Raw genomic sequence first — 21,873 nt, forward strand, 5'->3', positions numbered from 1 at the left:
GCAAGATAAGAATTCTGAGTATTTGTACATTTAATTTAGTTTTGAATTTACCTTGTTCACCAATAACGAAGTACATGATTGTTTTACTGAGAATGTGTACGGTACAGGGTCCTAAAGATGTAAATTTCGGTATAAGATTATGAGTAAAGGGTTACATCGAAGCCATTATTGTACGGTTGAAAGTCAGATCAAGTACATGACCCTGTTGGTCATATAAGCTATGTAAGATGTTAAATTTTCCTACGAAGCTTCAGAAGAATGGATGTGAAAATTTTAGTTTAAAGAAATGCATGTCCATGGGGACCGAGCACTAGAGGTCCAAAGTTTAGAATACGCTTCAATAGAAAAAGCTTAAACTATGTGTTCCTTAAAACCAACAATGATCATATTTAGGTCAAGTGAACAATACAAGCTTAAGATCACATGATACTCTTGTTTTAATAATATTTAGATATGTATATGTTGTTGTACAGAATTTCCTGTTGTTTATTAAATTTGAATGTTCATTCTATACTTCATTATTATCAATTCTCATAAAACCAAAAAAACGAAAGTAATGTTGATCGCCTTTCTTATTTTTTTTGATACCAAACAAATCAAGGGAAGGAACTAAGACATGAGCAGACAATTTGATTTGTTTAGTAATTCCTGGGAAACTTGAAATCAGAGTAATATTTTAATTTTGATGTTGTCAATTGGAAATGTTTGCCTACCAGGTCATTCGACCTATTTTAAAAAAACTGATTAAATGGAAGTAAAGTGGTGGTCAAAGGTCTTGTTTAAAGTAATCTGCAAGTTCATGGTATTAGAGTCTGATGATTTTCTCATCTAAATCTGAAACCTAGTTTATGCAAGTTCAGCTAATTTTATTTAGGAGTGTTTTGATCAAATTTGCATCTTCAAATTGTTTTAAAGTGACCTACAACATATATGTTCCAGACCATCTTAGTATTTGGACCGTACGCGTACGGTCTGGAGCGAATGCGTACTTTTTCAAAATACGCATACGGTCGGACTGTACGCGTAAGGTCTGCCTAATTTTGTGTATTAGATACAAATGTACATTACAGATCAACATAATTGAAATCTTAGATTAATACAAAAAGTTCAATTGCAATTGAAATAAAAACTTAAAATTCTAATTATTCAAAAATGTCATGTTCATTTGATATGGTAATCTTCTGTATTTAGCATGTCTGTAATACACGAAATTGAATTATGCTCGCTGAAATTGAAGTTATTGGAAGTAAACATAATGTGGGAAGAAAAGTTTTTAGAATATTTAGGAACTTTACTAAAAAATGTAAATGGAAAGGAATATGCATGAACAAAACATGTAAATGTAAAAAATCTAATGTTCCTTGTGGGCGAGAGTGCCAAAAAAGAAAATAAATAGTTCGTTTCAATTGATTTAATTTTCGCTTATTCTCTTTATTCATGTAATTGTAACAATGTAAGTTTAAGATTTTAACAAATGCCTGTATTTAAGAATTGAATGCTTCTTTTTGGGGTGTAAAAGCGTTGACCGAAGTACATTTTGTATAAAGCGCGGAAGCGCATCATTCTAAAAATGTGCGCAAATCTATTATACTTGTACTCATCATGGGTAAGACATAATACAGAACCGCATCAACGTATAATCTATTCAATTCATCTTCAACGCATTCTGAAACAAATACATTTTCCTTTTTGAAAACCAAACAAACATGCAAACTAATGAGTGATCGAAATCTGCTTAGCACCACAAAATGCATGTGAGGAATTCTTTTATTTATCATTATTTTGATTTCAAACAAGAACATTATGGTTTAAAGTCTATTTTTGGAATAAGGGACCGTTTTGGCTGCTGTGGAGCATAACAGAAACTGAATGGATTTCGTTCTTATGTTTTATAGATATTTGCAAAGATATTTGCAAACGAAATTCCAATGTCAAATATAGGCTCCAAGATATGTCAGTGTGTATAAATGGTTACCAAAAAAAATACAAAAAGAGCACCATAGCTAGATAACTTTTCAGAAATGTTGCCTGTTTGATTCATAGAAAATCGCAATACAAAGATCTTTTATGGGGATCAAAATCAGAATCTTTTCATTTATCAAAAATATAATTCAAGCGGATAAGAAATACTTTCCAAGAACAGCAAGTCCATGCATTTTATTAGATCTATTCCATCGGGATTAAAAAAAAAGCGAATTGATTTTTTAATAATAAAAAAAAGTTGTGTGGACTTTAACGGTGTTTTTGTGTGGACTTTAGCGGAACTTGTTATTGTGGACTTTAACGGTTTTTTTTTTGTGGACTTTAGCGGAGGTCATTTTGTGGACTTTAGCGGAAAGTTTGTGGACTTTAACGGCGTTGTGGACTTTAGCGGAAATTTGTTGTGGACTTTAGCGGTGTTGTGGACTTAAGAGGAATTGTGGACTTTAACGGTGCCACAGGCTTGTTAGTAACCATGTGTCAATCTAACACAGAGACAATGATATAAAATGAACGGCTGAAAATCAAAAATCTCAAAATGTATGTCTCAATACTGAATTTCACAGCAACAACTAAAATGCACGTTCGGGGTGGGGGTTAAGTGCCGCTATGCGGACAGCTCTATTCAGTCCACCATCTGGCGTATTAATTATCGGACTGATGCGTAGTGCAACCAAACTATGATTTGGCTATACTATAGGTTATTTTTGGTTTGACAGCACTTCAACGTTTGTATTAGTTTTTGAATTTTAAAATATTTTGGCCTCGCGCATCCCTAAAGAGATATTAATTGTCGGAATGCGCATCTGGTACAGTAAAATTGGTTTATTACCATGAGTCAAGGGTATTGGCTTCTCTGTTTCAAATTAACAAGCTTTTTGAAAGACTGTTAATAATTGATATTATGTAAATAAGTACGGAACTAATAAAGCATAAAAAAATGAAAGGTCTGTGTCCTTGTCTTTGTGATATAAGACATTGTAATCTGATTAAAGTTCGGGGCCCGTATGCATAAAGCTACTTAAATTAAGGTTTTACTTAGTAAACACTTAAGTTAAAGAAACTCCGCCGTTTAAATCGAAATAGATTTTTAAAAATCTTTATCATGCATTGTTAGAGTTAAAAAATATATTGTCTCTATGAAATAAACATGCCCCCCAATCCAGCAACACCCATGATAGATGAATACTAGTAGTCGGTGCGGCTAAGAGATGGAAACAATCTGTTTGATAAATACGTTGACTTTGAACTTTTTATTTATTAAATTAAGATTTTACTAACAAATACCAATATTAAGCCGGATGATTTGCTACAAGATTGTGTAGAGTATCCATTTAGCGACTCCTCATGTGACTGAAGTTTAAAAATTTGTTTGCTTTAAAAAAATGCTAGAGGATAATTTTGATATATTGTGATATTTAACATTTATAACGCCATGCATAAGTTGCCTCACTTTTGAATCTCTTAAGAATATCTCCTCATGGAATTTCATGTACTTATTATATTGTTATATATTTGTTATTAACCTCCATCCCCAAGGGTTACTGGCGAATAGAACTTGAATACGGCCACTTTGGTCTACTTTCGACCGGCCTGTTGGTAGACAAAATTACTGTCCCTATCCGATATACCTTTATTTTACAGTGGCAGTCCAAATTTCCCCGAACCCGAGACCGCTGACTGGTCAACAAAAAATTGTTGCTAATTCTGGCACAAGTCAATTAAAGAACTGTTGGATTTTAGCTGTAAATAGAAAAGAGTACACAGCTACTATTCGATTTTTCTTTTAAGGTTTTACTATTTCATATATTACTTGGGAGTGTACATCATCCAAGTCACAATGTATAAAAAGTAAACAATAATTGGTCAAAGTAAGGCCTTCAACACGGAGCCTTAATTGGCTCACATCGAGCAGCAAACTATAAAGGACCCCAAAATGACTAGTGTAAGACAATTCAAACAGGAAAACCAACGGTCTAATCTATATAAAAAACGACAACCACTGAACAACAGGCTCCTGACTTAGGACAGGTGCATACAAATTCAGCGGGTTTAGACGTTTTAACAGGCGCCAACCTTCACCCTAACCTGCGATAGTAGTGTAACATTACAACATAAAAAGACACATAGTCTGTTTACTATTCCCAGGTTTATTTTCACAATGCACAATAGCGTGTTTTTTAAATACTATACAGACACAACGCGTACAGGGACCGTCTCAAAATACAAATTATATAATTGCGTTATCATTATACTTATTTTACTAGATATTTAATAAACCTTCACATCAAAGCTGTCAAAAAGCAAATAGCTTGTAATATACTTTGGTTTTTTTTACTGCAATCTAGACTTAAGTCTTTACTTTTTTACTTTCCGATCTACATATGAACTTTGAAATATACAATATCACGTGGTAGCCAGTCCATAGAGGGACCGTGTCAAAGACATAGATAACTACCTGTATAAATGATCGAAAATTTTCGAGATATTCCGAGAATCTTGTTTCTGAAGATATCTGAATGGCCCAAAGAAGCACCAAAAACTCACTAATATATAGGCGTGATGCCCTGAACTTTCACGCAATAAAAAAGATTTGATAAGATTTTCAAAAATAGCTTTTGACAATAAATGATATACACTTATGAAAATGAAAAGAAAAGAAAGGGGTTGGCAGACAAAATGTTAAATAGCACTGCCTGAGATTCCGAATTTCTGACAAAAAAAGTAAAAAACAAGATCAGCAAACATCCTTAAAATTAACGTCTCGCAAGCAGCTTTTAACACAGCTTTTTCTTCTGCAATTCACACTTTAAAGTGTCGATTGAGTTGCAGGCTATGGTTGTTGCATGATGGCATGCTGTTCCATAAACGTATGTTGTCTGGGAAGAACCGTCGGAGTGTTGGTATATAGTTGCGTTCTTGCAAATGGAACAAGGACTCTTTTGGTTGTGTCCTCTTATGAATGCTACTGTTGGGATTAAGGAGGTTGTTGGTAATAAACCAGGAGCCTGTTTATCAAAACTGTCCTAGGATTTGTCCTTTTATTACAGGGCTGTAACTACATTGAGGCAAATGCCTTTATGTAGTAAATTTTAAAACCAAAAGCTTGTCTTCATATCAAATTGTTTTCACAGCGAGTGTTTGCAAGAAGCAAGTTCTGTTCTCCCTTGGACGTAGCACCTGTTTTTTCGGGATCAATGTTTCTTTAAATTTGTCTTTTGTTCATTGATTGCCCTTCTGTATTCTCTTAGTGTTTCATTCCTTTTGTGATTTAGTAATTTTGTTTTCAACTTGATCATGAGTTTTATTTTATTTAAGACTTTTTAGCTAATTTTACAACTTAACTACTTTAAATTGTATCCCAGTTAAGAGCTTCATCAAGTTGTAATTGAAATGTGTTATTAAAAATTACTTGACATAGTTATATCACTGATAATCAGCCCCCTCTTAACTTAATTTGAATAAAACCCCATATAATTTACAGGTATAAAAGATTTAAATTCTGCATGCCGAAACAACAACAAAAACCACATACTTAACTATGTGAATTACATTTTTACTTTATTCTTCATATTGGTCTTTTGATGTTGTCCATAAAAACTTAAGTCTTACGCTGAATCTATACATTTTGCTTTGAGACCAAAATATTGTCAAAAAATTATTAAAACAGAACTTGCGCTTTCAGAATAAGAAAAACAGAAAGCTTGATTTTGCATCATTTGTTCTATAGTTTCTTTGGGCCTTCAGCGGCTTCAAAACCCTTCAAAATTTTTGTTGCCTCGCTCCGCTCGGCGTAAATATATTTGGCAATACTTTTAAAAGAGGCTAGTCACAGCCCAACTCTAATACCGTGTATGTATGCAATACATGTATATGCAGTTTGGAATTCAGAAGATTCATTTCCGCAGAGGATGATGATTAATTCTGATTAAATGGTACATTAATGACTTGACTGTACATGTATTATTTATAATAAAAAATGAATTTAAAAATTGTATGTTTTCAAATATTATTAATATAGTTACAAATTTTAAAAAAGAACAAATTTACCCAACAATGCTACACTCGCTACTAGCAATATGATGCTAGGTTGTTTTAATACATCTGTACTGCCTACCGATGACTCGGTCCTGAGTGTTAATGGTCATTCAGTATGTTAAAAAAAAAAAATTTATAAGGCCTATCTGGCCTAATTGATTTCTAAAACTATATTTCATTGTACATGTTCAACATTTTTCATTCATTTGTTTATTTCTTAATTTGTGTGAATTAACATTGTTACAGTATATGTTAATTACTACACTTTCATACCACAACAAATACTGTATTGGTATCACTTATATTTGTATCCATATAACAAAAAAAATTGAAAAGAGGATAATTTTGCAATACCTTTTTCATATTGAATACTATAACTTTTTTGATATTTAGACATATTAAGTAGATTTTCATAATACCCACTTGATATGCTTGAAATTCTATCAGATTACTTTTGGAGCAGTTAACTTATGAGTCTTTGAAGCATGCTCACAAAGGTTTTTTTGTTGATATCATTTTCATATTGGTCAAAACTTTTTTTTGCTTCGGCCAGCTTTGGAGGAGATGTTATCAAAGAATTGATAAAATAAAAACACAGAAGTTTACTTTCTAGCTCATCTAGCCCCAAGCATCATGTCAGGCATTGTCATTACTAAAAACCAATAAATGTCTTCTAATCTGAGAAACAATTTCGACATTTTAACAAAATATTATACTAATGATACTGACAATCCACCACAAAGTAATATAAATAGAACCATACAAATAGTGAGCAAATACATATAAAAAAGATGTGGTATGATTGCCAATGAGACAATTCTCCACAACAGACCAAAATGACACAGAAATTAACAACTACGGGTCACCATACAGCCTTCAACAATGAGCAAAGCCCATATATAACGCATGGTCATTTATGTTATTTATGTACACAAAATAAACGAAAAACAAATATTATGTTACACATAGACAAACGACAACCACTGAATAACAGCCTCCTGATATCATGTTCTCAGATATCATCTCCCATTTAAAAAAAAATCACATGAAAAAATGAACCTATTATGTGTTGCTCTCCTAGCTACAAAATGTATCCAAAATCAAAGATGTGGAAAATATTCTATCATAATCATTTGGTAATTAATGCAATTAGTGTCTCTTCCATGCCCTCTTGAACATTAATCTAAATATTAAATAAACAACACTCCTCATGCTCAGGTTGGTTGTCATCGTGCAACACAGTTAATAACACCATATAGGAAAAACATAGAACTCCTTTTGTCATATAAAACACTGTCAAACATCCAAACATACTATCCACATTCATCTGTGTCCACACTTGTATAGTTATGAAAATAAATAATCAGTCCCTTGTTTTAATGAAAATGAAAAATCTTACTTCAACAGTGCAGAAAATAAATAATCTGTCCTCTTAGTTTACAAAAATAAATAACCGATCCAAAACAAATCCTCCTGCCCCCCCCCCCCCCCCCCCAGAATATCAAATGGTCGTCCCCTTAGATATATTAGATTTTATCTTTGTACAGTGAATCTAAAATTTTTTTTAGTTATCTGTGGGAAACTTTTAGTGCATACTATTTAAGTTTTAATTAATTCCCCACCTGGATAAGATCCGTTGAGGAGGTATTCCATAATTGGAAGGACATTCATATAGAAGAAGAAGAAAAAGAAGAAACTTTCGGTAGTTAGCTGCGTGAGTGAGTTCGTGGTGTAGTGGTTAAGACCCATGGCTACAGTGCTGAAGATCCCGAGTTCGATTCTCACTCGGGGTGCTAAAAATATCAGTACATCAGAAGGGTGATTTTCACCCTCTTACACACATCTCTGGTACCCAGACCGGAGTTTAAACTAGAATGGGTACTACTGGGGCCTCGGTTGGTCAAAGTTGCTCCCGATTTTGACCTGGTGATCAATCTACTGATATCTCCTCGGTTTGTCTGTTACCGCCGAGCAGCCCGGTGGTTCTCTCCGAGTACTTCGGCTTCCTCCACCATAATAACAGATTCTGCCCGGTGTCCTAACACTCCCTGGTGTTGGGGTGGGGATTGTCCTTGTAAATATTGAACATTGTAAATACGTTAGTGACACATCTCCATTAATCCCGATAGGGAGTGTACACGGATTTTACTGTACCCTCGCAGCTCTCGAGGGGTGCTCCGTAAACGGAGGGATCTACGTACATACATGCTTGCAGCGGTCTTAACTGGCTGATTGATACTTCGACACAAACGTCTGTGTAGATTAGAGCGAAACAACAGCAAGGGTCCAGTTAAGCGGTATCGGGTCCGGTTTCAAAAAAGATAAATTCAAACAGATAACTTGGGTCTCCAGTTCCTGAACACTTCTTTTTCTTCTTCTTCAAAATACTGTCCACATTCCGGGCAACATGATGAATATTCTGGCAAGAATATTCAATGCAAATCAAAAGAAAAATAATTATCTGGTAGCAGCAATGCAACGGAGCGTCTTTTTACCCCAGAACACCACAGAATACCACAGAACACTCAAAATATACCACAGAACACTCAAAATATACCACAGAACTGCACACATTACAATAAAACTACTGAAATATACCACAGCACATTAGAATTACTTTATAAAATGCAAATCTAATAATTCAGAATTACATTATTTCTTTAATTCGGGTTACACCAATGACATGACGATTGACTGGATGAGATAAAAAATGATCATATAACTTTTTTGTAATTTGGCATATTTTTACATTTGGAGACCTTTGAGACACTAAACTAATGCATTATAATAATGAAAATCTAAAATAAACATTTAAAAAAATGGTTTTTAGCACAAAAAAAAAATTACCGCACGATCAATATGATCCAAGATACGCTTTGAATATATTGAATTGATCGATAAAAAGTGTTAAAATCTCTTTTGTTTTACAATATTTTTTCGTGAAATTAAGAAATCTGCGATTTTATTAAATATGTTGTTTAACAATAAAAACTTTATATAAATAAAACATGTTTTTTCTACAAAAAAGTTGATCTGACGGATTTTACCGTCGCGAATCACGCTATGAATAATATTGACTTGATTGGCAGGAAGAGTTAATATTTCTCATATGTACCTATTTTTTCTGTGAAATTAATAAACCTATAAGACAATAGTTTTAATTTTTCAACTAAAATGATGGTGATCATCGGCTCACATTTTAATCATGAATTTTTATTATTATAAAAGTTGTATTCTTGAAATTACTTGACAATAGTTAGAACAAGAAGACTGATATCAACATTCTATTTAATATAATATATATATCATAAATAATGGAATATTTACAAAATTCTTCATTGTTTGGATTCTATGCCACCTGATTATATAAGGTAATTCAATTAAATTTATTTGATGTCTCAGGTGTGAAAACTTAAATGACATGTTAATTGACTTGATTGGTGATTACGACAAGTGTCAAAATTGGTTAATCTATTTAAATTTTGGTACTTTAATTGTGTCGGTGAACTTACTAAGGTCAACATTAATTATGAACTCAAAAGTATAGAATCCATATGTAAATGCTACATATACATGTACCAGTTTTTTCGATATAAAGTTTCAGTTCAACGATTTCTAAATGCATACAAAATTTTGTAAAAATCCGAAATATTGTCAAATGATTGGAGAAGATACACACACAACATGAGAATCCAAAAACAGTCATCGAACTTGAACTTTTTGACAATTAAAAAGACACACTTATAATATGTTATTAGTCAACTCAAATATTACTGTCCTACAACAACTTCAGATATCTTTTTAGAAAGTATTTGCCGGTAGCCCTTAACACAGGATTGTTTTATATATAACTCTAATGGAGAAAACTTTGATGTACAAACATTAGCCAAGTTTAAATAATTGTTTGAAACAACTCTTGATAGCAGCTTAACTAATTACTTTAATCACTTTAATAAAGTTATTTGTTGACAACAAATTTAATTAAATGTCACATTAACCATTTTGATTATTTATTGTAACAACTCTTAACATAACATTTATAAAAAAAAAAGTGACAAAAAAAACTGGTAAACAAAAAAAATTTAACAAATAATTACGTAATGCATCTAAAAACTTTCAAAAATGATTAAAAATTACAAAAAAAGATAAAAATGTATTTAAAATATAAATGTCACAAATATAAATAATCTTTGTATATTATGGTTTTTTAATAGCTAGGGGTTTTTGGTATGATCCCAATTATTGGCCATTCAGTTGGGGGCGTAGCGATAGTGAGTCGACCCTAAATAGAAAAATTAAATTTATTTGAATAATAAATGTCAAATTACAAAAACAATGAACAATAACACGGTAATAATGTCTGAAGTATTAATATTTCGAAGTTCTGTGGTAAAAAGACGCTCCCTCAATGCAACATAAATATTTCGGCGGAATTTTCAACAAACTTTAACATAATTAATTCAAATAATTTATATTATACAAGCCAACAAAATAAAATAGAAATCAGGGCGAACGGACTCAGTGCTAACAGGAATTAGGGCGAACGGACCCAGGGCGAACAGGTATTAGGGCGAACGCGAATCAGGGCGAACGGACCCGGATTCCAGTTAAAAGCAGCGGTCCATTGTTGATGTTCAGTGTTTCCCGCCTCAGGCACGTGTCTCTAAGAAGAAAATCTAAGAAGAATTCTGGCAAAAAATGTAAATAACGTGGTAATAAATTTTTAACATGTCAAAACTTTCCATTGACGACGACTCAGTCCTCAATCTTAAGATCTCATAACAATACACGAGGGCTCAAAGTGCAGTATTGCCATAACAATTAACAGCATTATGCATGTGAAAAATCTGTACGTGGCTCATTATCAGCAACTCAGTTAGTTGGGGAAACCAATCTGAATTTTTTTACTAAAAGCGTTTCAATTCTGACGATTCAAGTAACTCCAGTTTCCCCCAGAACACTAACCAATGCCAATGGCAATGAAGAATCAAGAAAACCAAAGATGTACATGATGTAGAAATTGATCTAAAAGTAAAAAGGTCATAATTTAGAGTTGAACATGCATGTCTAAGCCTTTGTAAATATAATGTTTGCCTTACGTTCTCCAACATAATAGTATTTAAATAATATTTTTATATTATTTTAATATAATAAATTATCAAAGCTGTCGGTGCAGCAGTCGGACTAAAGACAGAAATAAAATCAAGGGCATACCAGGCACTAGTAAGACCCAAACTAGAATATAGTTGTAGTGTCTGGGAGCCCCATATGAAAGAACAACAGATAAAGTTAGAAATGTGCAGAGACAAGCTGCTCGTAATGTACACAACAACTACGATTACACGAGCAGTGTCACAAACATGCTAAAACAATACAACTTATCGCTAATCCCGCTTGACCCGAGAATCAGTCCCGCTCGAACTTTTGACGTCATACAACAATCACTTTTCCATTGTGGCGTCAGATATTTTCTATTATGACGTCAAAATTTTACGGGAACTTGTGTGATGTCCAGTAATGGCGGACAAATAGCGATAAGGTGTATTGAAATGGCCACCACTAGCTGAGAGACGCCTAAAAACCAGACTTATTTTATTTTATAAAGTAAAACACTGTCTTGTAGCCATTCCTTCGCATATTCTTGAACAAACAGACAGCTGAACAAGACAAAACCATAATCAGACATACAGACACATCCAAACTTCCAAGGACACATACAAATGGTCGTACTTCCCGCGAACAATCATTCAATGGAACTTGCTACCACAAACTGTTATTGAAACCGCCACTGTTGACAGCTTTAGAGATCAGCTAACATCAGCTGTTCTCTCTAGCTTCAAATAAACAAATCAAAACCAAAACATGTACATAAATTGCATATTTTTTAATCACAATCTGTATATACGAACACTTAAATTGTATTAAATATTTTTATTAATTTATATAAATTTTTTGTCAATCACACATGCGCAGCAACATGTATTCTTCAGTATTGAAGCCTTGTTGACCTAAAAGAAGAAGAAGAAGAAGATTCCATTTTTTCTTTGAATGTCCGCTTTATGCACAAATCAGAATTCACCTTTTAAACAAACTACTTTTTGTCCTGTCTTTAGATCTTGGTACTTTACTAAATAGAAACGAAAATTTAACTCTTAGTCAAAATACATCCTTAATTAAAGGAGTTTTGCATTTTATTTGGAAAAGTGAGTGGTTTGACCTTTAGAAAGAGATATTTCTTTTTCATAGTTGCCAACTGACATGATATTTGCGTGTAATACACACTTTTTCAACGGTTTACACGTGAGGAATTTTGTCACATGGCGTGAACTAGCTTTTCACCACTTTACACGCAACTACACGCTTTTTCGTTGTTTTGATTTTTTGGTCGTTAGTGATCGCAATTCTCGGGTTTTTTCATTAGACGATGATAAATACCGAAAATTTCAAAGTAATTGTTTGGTCGCCATTGTTTATTTTTCTATATGGACGAACAGCAAAAAGCACTTAAGGTAAGTAGTTTGTGATTAGTTTTTACGATTTTGTGACTTTCTTTCTTTCAAATTCATGTAGGGGAAATGTCCACAGAAAGAGGTTGCTTTCAGGACCTGTACCATCGTCTAAAGAGCCGATTGTTAAGTGAAAACGATGTGTACGTCTAAGAGTAAGATTCAAGATTTATAAATTATATTTGGGAGTTCAAGTTTAAATGATCGTTGGGCTCGACAATAAAGCTTGTCCGATTGTCCGGTACCAGTGGAAAAAAAGGTCGGACAAGTAAAAGCCTTACCAAGCTTGTCCGACGGGACAAGTAAAATTATTCTGTAGAAAATAATTAACATCCAACTTTGATAATCAAAGAAGATAAAAACAAATTTTAATTTGACTTATTTACTTGCGATTGATAATTTAAAACTGGTTCTTTGTCAGATACTTTGTAACAGATAAAAGGCATACTATTCGCAAACCAGTCTTACGGAATCGGAATCAACGGTGCCCTTTGTAAATAAGGTAAGAAGACAACTCGGCACCAGCGAGGAAACGAATCGGCTCCATGTTTAATAGACAGTTCGGGCACTGTTGGAGACATTCTGGGACCAAGACAAACCAGTACATAGTTTCCCTACATTATTCTGTTGCTTTATGATAAATATACGATACATTTTATTTAGCAAAAAAATATTTAAAAAATTAAAATGAAGAAATAATTGACCATAAAATTCAGAAAATCATATTTGATCATATTTAGACAAACAATATTTTGTTGTGTTTGAATAAACATTTTAATATATTAAAAACAAAGCTGATTGTGATAGTGATCAATATGTTATCATCATAAAAGACCAGAATACAAACCAAATGAGTGTAGACTGACAGGTCTACCAGACTGTGCCTGATGTGTAGAGTCTGATGATACTTTGGCATTGATGAAAACCAAAACCTAAGTCCTGTGACTAGACATAACTAGATTTAGTTGTTCTCGACTCATATTTTTTGAAAAGGATATCAAGAGATATAAATCAAATTCTGTTCTCTTGTTTAAATTCATTTTCTTCATTTAATCAACCTAAAATGCAAAAAAGGTTAATACAAAGGTTGTTTTTTTTGGACAAGTTACAATTCCATTCGGACAAGTAAATTTTTGTATGTACTTGTCCTATTGGGCAAGTTGAAAAAAAAGTTATTGTAGATGCCTGGATCGAGGGACGAGTAACGCATTGTGCACCCTATGTTGCAATCATAACAATACATGTGAGAGGAGAACTGCAATGTAGTTATTTGATTAAGCATTTAATGTGTTTAATGGTAATCAAATAATAAAATATTTCTCTTTTTCAGTTTCAAAACTAGCCAACAGATTTCCACAGGCCATATGGGATGGAAATATCACGGAACTGTTGGAAAGTTCTCATAGTACCAGCTGTCTTCTGATAAACTACCTAGTTTTTACCAGGCAATAGCAACATATATAGTTTGTTGGGAGCAATGGCAGAGATAATAGATGACATTTTAGATGGCAAAAAAACGTTATGACACTCTTTCAAAGCTTGATAAAGCTATTTTAGTTCAGCCAATATCAATTCTGACTGTGAGAAAGCATTTTCAATTATAAAGAAATTCACACTGAATTCTGATCAGAACTTGACAATAATATATTGTGTGCCTTGTTTTCAAGTAAAGGTAACCAAACTGGCAGTTGTTTTGAATTTGTACCTAGTGGTGTTTCTTTAAAAGCAGCAAAACAGACCACTGTTGAATACAATAAAAGTTTATAGTAGAATATTATTTCATGACATGATTTCTCGTTGGCAAGTATGCTTTTTTTTTAACTGATATAGTTTAGTATGTCGATGAATAAGCTTTTTGACGTAGGGCTGTTGTTTATTTTTTGGAGAAATTGTGAACTTTCTTTTTTTCTATTACTATTGTACAAATCTATAATTATCTAATGTTGTTGTTGCATGTCTTATATTTATATATTATAACTTATTCCATTTAGGAGAGGACTATCTAAGTTGTGATAACTTGTGTCTGATCCTTTTTGTTATATGTAATAACAAATAAGATATGTTTAAATGAAATGTAGAACTTGATCTACCTTCACTGTATTAAATACCTTAATTAGATATATTTGTATGTGTTCTTACAAAAAACATTATATGATTATGTTGCTGAGTCTGCAAAGTGGCCCACTAAACCTCATACTGACGTATTTGTCTATTAACATCACTTTTATTAGCTGAGCAACACGAAATTTTGTAGGAAGAAAAGTCACAGACAAATAGTCACAATTCAGTTTTGAGATTATTTTTCGTTGAATTATAAAACACTTATTTAAAAAAAAAAACATTTTTGTCTTTTTTTTTTACCATTGTACATGTATATAGAGAAACTTTGTAAACAACATTTATTAAAAAAAATATCAACAATGATCAAATAGTTGTTAAGAAAACAAATTGTCAAAGTGGATTGGTACTTAAACGGCTTCATATGGTGCCAAGAAATATATCCTAAGCATGATTAAAATTTAATAAATCTTAATTTATCATGGCTAATGAACAATTTCCTAAACTGTTAAATGAATATATGTAATAAAAAGTAACTATTTCAAGATATTTCTCTTAAATGTTCAAACAAATGTAAACAAGTTATTTGTGACTTCTGTCCATTTGGTCTGCAACACACCTGTCAACTGACCCATATTTTACAAGTGGGAGCCGTGAATTTACCAGCTCACCCAAGATTTTTTACTACCCGTCAGGGTCTTTAAATAACCCAGGATTGCATCAAATGACCCTTTATCACCCATATTTTAGTGCCATGAGACTTCCAATATCTTAAATGCTAAATTTTCCTCTGGAAAACACAAATTTAAAATTCTTCCTGGGCGGGGAGTTTGAAATTTTGCTTTTAATTGCATGAATTTGAGCTATCAAAACGTAATTTTGACACTCTTTTGATTGAAAGGTAATCACAATTCGTTAATTATCTTATTAATTGTACCCCAGAAAGGTTGAAACCTGTCTAGCTTAACATACAATTTTGTGTCCTGTATTATAAAATTTGTTGTTTCGAAAATATCATTTATCCTATTGAAATCATTTTAGAATAGTTTGAACCTCTGTGACAGAGTATATTTTTATATATTTCATTTATTAGTATTTTATATTTTATTACATGCCAGATATTATACTTTATTCATCACTTTGATTTTTTGTTCATTTGATTTATACTTTGTTATCTATTATCTCTTCACTTTAAATTGTATGGAAGCATTGAGCAAAGTTGTAGCTGTATCTACCTGTCCAACTCATTAGTAAATTAATTTTCACACCTTGTTTACCTTTATGGTCAGATCTTATTGGTCATTATGGACACGCCTCAGATTTATACATATCTGTTGCAGAGATATAAGTCCCTAAACTTTATTATCATTTATTTTTGTTGTCACTTCAAATCCATGTGGTCTACAAAATTAATGTGCACAGAATGTAAACAACAGTAACTTCTTCTTTCTCTTTATCTTCCTCCTTTGTATAGGAGCACATTAGCTATAGCTGATTTCTTATTATAGTTGGGGTTTATGAAATTCATTGATAAAAAAAAATAGTGTCACTGTGAATGAAACAATAACAGGGAATTGATTTATATTGATATTTGATTAATAATAAATATTTAACAAATACAATGAAGTTACAATGCACCGCTGTTAAATTATCTACCGCCATCATCAAATGATCCCTGTCATCATTAAATTATCTTCCACCATTGTTAAATGATCCCAGCCATTGTTTAAGGATGTATTCTTCTGATGTTTCAGTCTCGTTGAACTCTCATTTGGGAATTATTTCCATAACATGTGATACAAGTGGAAAATATCAATGAATTTAAGATATATTATAATCAAACTAAACTCTGTCAAAAAATTGTGTACTTGCAATAAGTAGTTTAGTAATAAGATTTTCAAATTTACAACCAATCCGGTCAAATGTTGAGAAAATGGGTGAGGGGTACAAGGAAATCATTTTACCAAATTTATGTTCATCTCATATAATTTTTTTCTTTTCAAAATTCTTAGATATGTATTTTTTCAATCCTTTATAAAATAGAAGTTAAAATAATATGCTTTTTGTTCTAAAAAAAGTGAAAAATCCCAAATCTACAAAATTGACATTTTAATATTAACACCAACCTATAGTATTTTTAAGTTGAATTTATTCAGATTGTTCCACTTCATCTTTAGTGAAAGTATGAAAAAAGTTAATTGTGAACTGTGATTTTTTTCATGATCATAGCCCAAAAATGGGTAAAAATTGATGAAAATTAAAATGGGAACATCATTAAAAATGGAGTACTTTCAAATAGCTGTAGCAAAAAAAGAGGTGCACCACCATATGATTTTTTTCTTCATCAATTACTTTCTTACAGCCATATAAACCCACAAATCAGGTTAAGAAAAAAAGTTTAATTCTAGAAATTTTTGGCTCCTCAGAGGTGTATATCTGTTCTATGATAGAAAGGTGTAGTAAAAATTTGATTTTGTTTGGCTAGCTGCTGCCATTTTTGTTAGCAATTATAATCAATTGCATGTAATTGCATAAACCCTTTTGTATTATAATCTGATTCTGCCATTTTTGTTAGCAATTATAATATATTGCATGAAATTGCATAAACCCTTTTGTATTATAATCTGATTACTGTTTAAAAGCTTAGGGATAACAAATCACTTGTACAGGTAGTCTGAGACATTGACAGGAGCCACTTGATCAAGAGAGACGATTAATTCCATTATTGAATTACTTTTCAGCGCTGAAAATTTAGATTAATAAAATAAGATTTAAATTCAATTATGAAGAAAAAAGTTTCACAAGTCGAACACATGCTATTGTTGATTTACTCAATCAGCATCCCCCTTTTTAAACGAGTATATGTTTTACTCTTTATCATAAAAAGTAAATACTCGAATATTAACTGCAACTTAATAACCTGAAGAATTTCGTATTGTAATTCCAAATTCATTTCATAGTTTACAAAATTCCAAATTCATTTCGTAGTTTACAATGAAATTAATTCATCAGGTTTACATTGCTGGACTGGGTTCACTACGGAACGAACTCTTTGTTTTCTTTTTATACGTCCGTTTACGGGACGTATTATGGTATACCGTTGTCCGTCTGTCCGTCCGTCCGTCTGTCCGTCTGTCCGTCCGTCTGTCCGTCGTCAACATGTCGGACATTAACTCAAAAATGCTTTAACCAATTTGCATAAAACTTTGGTGAATTGTTTATATCTATTGACGTGAGCTCCCTTTCGTTTTTTATAAAATTTAGATTTTACGTTTCCGAGTTATGGGGTTTTATTCATTAAAAAAAGGGGGATTTTCCAGTTTTTGGACAATAATTCAAGAATGCTTTCACCAACTTGCAAGAAATTGTGGTGAATTGTTTATATCTATTGACATGAGCTCCCTTTCAATTTTTATAATTTTTAGATTTTACGTTTCCGAGTTACAGGGTTTTATTTATGAAAAAAGGGGGGATTTTCCAGTTTTTGGACAAAAACTCAAAAATGCTTTCAGCAATTCTTATGAAACTTTGGTGAATTGTTTGTATGTATTGATGTAAGCTCCCTTTAGAATTTTATAAATTTTACATTTTACATTTCTGAGTTATGGGGTTTTATTCATTAAAAAAGGGGTGATTTTCCAGTTTTCGGACAATAACTCAAAAATGCTGCCACCAATTCTCATGAAACTTTGGTGAATTGTTTATATCTATTGATGTAAGCTCCCTTTTTATTTTCATAAATTTTTAATATGACATTGAGAATTAATTGAACTTTATTTGTTTATAGTCTGACAACAGATTTACTAAGTATTGCACAACAGCAAGAAATCTTTAATTGAATATAAATTCAATTCATATAACCAATTTCAAGATCTTTGACTACATTTATTCAGAAACCTATAATATGTCAAATATTTAATTACAATCCAAATTCGGACCTGAATCAAGCTTGAATATTGTGTCCATTTTTGCCCCAACTGTTCAGGGTTGGACCTCTGCGGGCGTATCTAGCTGCGCTCAGCGAAGCAGTTTATTTGTAGTTTCATATGCTGTTCCTGTTTCTTTTTGGTCATTGTTGGTAGTTTCCCCTTTATGTTTTTCGGAATATTCATTCATAACGATCCATCATTTTTTTGTCAAGCCTGCAACTTTTGTCACAGAAAGCTCGACATAAGGATAGTGATCAGGCGGCAGCAGCATTAACTAACTTCTTAAAAGCTTAATATTTCAGAAGGTAGAAGACCTGGATGCTTCATACTTTGTATATAGATGCCTTATGATATGAAGTTTCCGTCTGTCACATGTCCATTGTCCTTGACCTCATTTTCATGGTTCAGTGATTACTTGAAAAAAAAGTTAAGACTTTTTGTAATGTTAATGTCTCTCTTATTATGAGTAATAGGATAACTATATTTGGTATGTGCGTACCTTGCAAGGTCCTCATGCCTGTCAGACAGTTTTCACTTGACTTCAACCTCATTTCATGGACCGACAAACAAGGTTAAGTTTTGGTGGTCAAGTCCATATCTCAGATACTATAAGCAATAGGTCTACTATATTTGGTGTATGCAATGATTGTTGGGTGTACATATCCAACTTGCAGGTGTCATCTGACCTTGACCTCATTTTCATGGTTCAGTGGTTTTAGTTTAGTTTTTGTGATTTGGTCTGTTTTTAATAATACTGTATGCAATAGGTCAACTATATTTGGTGTATGGAAATATTTTACCATGTACATGTCAGTCTGGCAGGTTTTATTTGACCTTGAACTCATTTTCACGGTTCATTGCTCAATGTTAAGTTTTTGTGTTTTGGGTCTGTTTTTCTAATACTGTATGCAGTAGGTCAACTATATTTGGTGTATGAAATGATTGTAAGGTGTATATGTCTGTCTGGCAGGTATCATCTGACATTCACCTCATTTTCATGGTTCATTGGTCAATGTTCAGTTTTCCTGGTTCACTTTGTTTCTTAGATACTATAAGCAATAGGTCAACTATATTTGATGCATGGAATGATTTTAAGGTGTACATGTTTGTCTGGCAGGGTTCATCTGACCTTGACTTCATTTTCGTGGTTCATTGGTCAATATAGAATTTCCATGGTTTGGTCTATTTCTTTTATACTATAAGCAATAGGTCATCTATATTCTGTGTATGGAATGATTGTATTAAAGGTACATACATGTATTTCCGGCTTGGTATATCTGACCTTGACCTCATTTTCTTGGTTTAAAGATGTTAATGTGATACTTGTAGTAAAACTTTATATGTAGGACTATCAACATAAAATTAATGGTCAGTATAGTAAGCAGGATATTTCAGTGTGTGCACTCTTGTTATAAGTTTTTTTTATGCCCCCGCCTTAGCGGAGGTGGCATAAAGTTTTACCCTTGTCCATCTGTACGTCACAAAGGTGGTTTCTGTTCTCTAACTTGAATTTGCCTCAACCAAATGTTATGAAACTTATACACAATGCTTATTACCACAAAATACAGATCAACTTTGAATTTTGGTGGTGTCACTTTAACTGTTCCAGAGTTATGCCGTTTACAAATGGGAAAATTGCTGAATTTTTCGTTTCCGTTCTCCAACTTAAGTTTACCTCAACCAAATGTTATGGAACTTATACACAATGCTTATTACAAAATGTACCACAAAATACAGATCAAGTTTGAAGTTTGGTGGCGTCACTTTTACTGTGTAGAGTTATGCCCCTTTACAAATGGAAAAATTGCTGAATTTTTCGTTTCCATTCTCTAACTTAAGTTTGCCTCAACCAAATGTTATGAAACTTATACACAATACTTATTACCACAAAACTCAGATAAAGTACAAATTTGGGTAGCGTCACTTTTACCGCTCTTCAGTTATGTCCCTTTATAACTTTATATGATATGCAAGTGGGGGCATCATCTGTGTCCCATGGACACATCCCAAATTTTTTTTTTTTTTTTCCACAACATTTTCCGAACATGCAAGATTCAGCCTATCTCGGGCATTGAGTCAGCGATTCAGAAATCAACTATTATTACTGAGTCATTTGATTGGCTGCTATTAATTATCAGTTGACATTCAATAACACGGAAGTACGAAAAATCTACCGAATGGAAGAAACGTAAGTTTCTGGCCTAAGTAGCAGAGAATATAAACTGGTCCAGTGAGCCATTCTTAAATAGAAAAACAAAGGATATGGGGTATCTATCCATGACACAAAATATAGACATGCACAGCAAAAACACACAAAGATCAAAGGAACAGCGCATTTATTGCTGTTGAGCGGAATTCTTTGCAAAAATAATTCAGATAGACTTAGTAGGATGTAAACCACCAAATATGGCCTTGTTGAAAAGAACATACTGGAAAGTAGTACATATTTAAAACAAAATAGTTCTACGCATAGGTGTATATATCAAACTATGTAAAATGTATTCAGGTATAAATTTAGGTATCCTGGTGATCCTTGTAGAACACATTTTGATAATACAAAAATGTATAAATGCATTCTTAAATTGAGGTCATATATTGCCTGTTTCTCAGATATGAAGTATCTGGTTTTGGTGTGTCCAAAGCTCTGGTAACCAGTACAGTCTGATGTGTAAATAACAGTATGTTGATCCTACATAGTATACACGATATCTTGTATAGTTTAGAAGATATCTCATAAAATTTTCTGCATAAGATATCTTACAAATTATATGAGATATATCTATACTACTAAAGGAAGAGACCGAGTTCAATGAGCCGCAACTCTTCTGAAACCATACAAAGTTGGAAATAATTGTGATATGACGTATAAATGTAGTGTTTTATACTTCCTAAATTTGTCTTTGAAACAATCTTTTTTCCACAGAAAACGCCAATTTTTTGAGAAAATATCCAAATTCGGAGAGCATGCTCAGTTGACGCAGAGAATTATATACTAATGTTTTTGTATGTCTCTGGTCAACGTACTGCCCGCGTAATCCAAGTGAAAGTAAGAAGAAAGAATAGAAAATAGGACAGTTAGGCCTATAAGGATCCTGTGTATTGTATTGTAAGTGCATCATTTTGCTAAATTAAACGACATCCACCTTTTTTTACTCAGGTGCAGAACTGTCCAAAAATGAAATGGGCGTTGAATGTGTTGAAGTGATCCTCCCCCCTTTTTATGTGTAAACACAGGCACCCTTGACTCTCTTTGTTTCAACACTTGCCCAATTGTACCGCGATTTCGCGGGCATCTTCTAGTTATAATAAACTATATGAGATATCTAATAAACTATATAAAATATCTTATAAACTATATAAGA

General features: G+C 32.6%; 1 protein-coding gene across 2 annotated transcripts in view; it reads left to right on the forward strand.

Moving 5' to 3' along the window:
* Window positions 1-10,635: 10,635 nt before the first annotated feature.
* Window positions 10,636-21,873, forward strand: part of LOC127732968 (equilibrative nucleoside transporter 1-like) — a 54,148-nt gene continuing 42,910 nt past the window's right edge. For both annotated transcript variants that reach the window (XM_052242210.1, XM_052242212.1), the window contains exon 1: window positions 10,636-10,718. The gene's annotated coding sequence lies outside the window, so the exon portion shown is untranslated. The remainder of the gene's footprint in view (window positions 10,719-21,873) is intronic.

This window comes from Mytilus californianus, unplaced genomic scaffold (genome assembly GCF_021869535.1).
Source record: "Mytilus californianus isolate M0D057914Y unplaced genomic scaffold, xbMytCali1.0.p SCAF_3, whole genome shotgun sequence".
Lineage (NCBI taxonomy): Eukaryota > Metazoa > Mollusca > Bivalvia > Mytilida > Mytilidae > Mytilus > Mytilus californianus.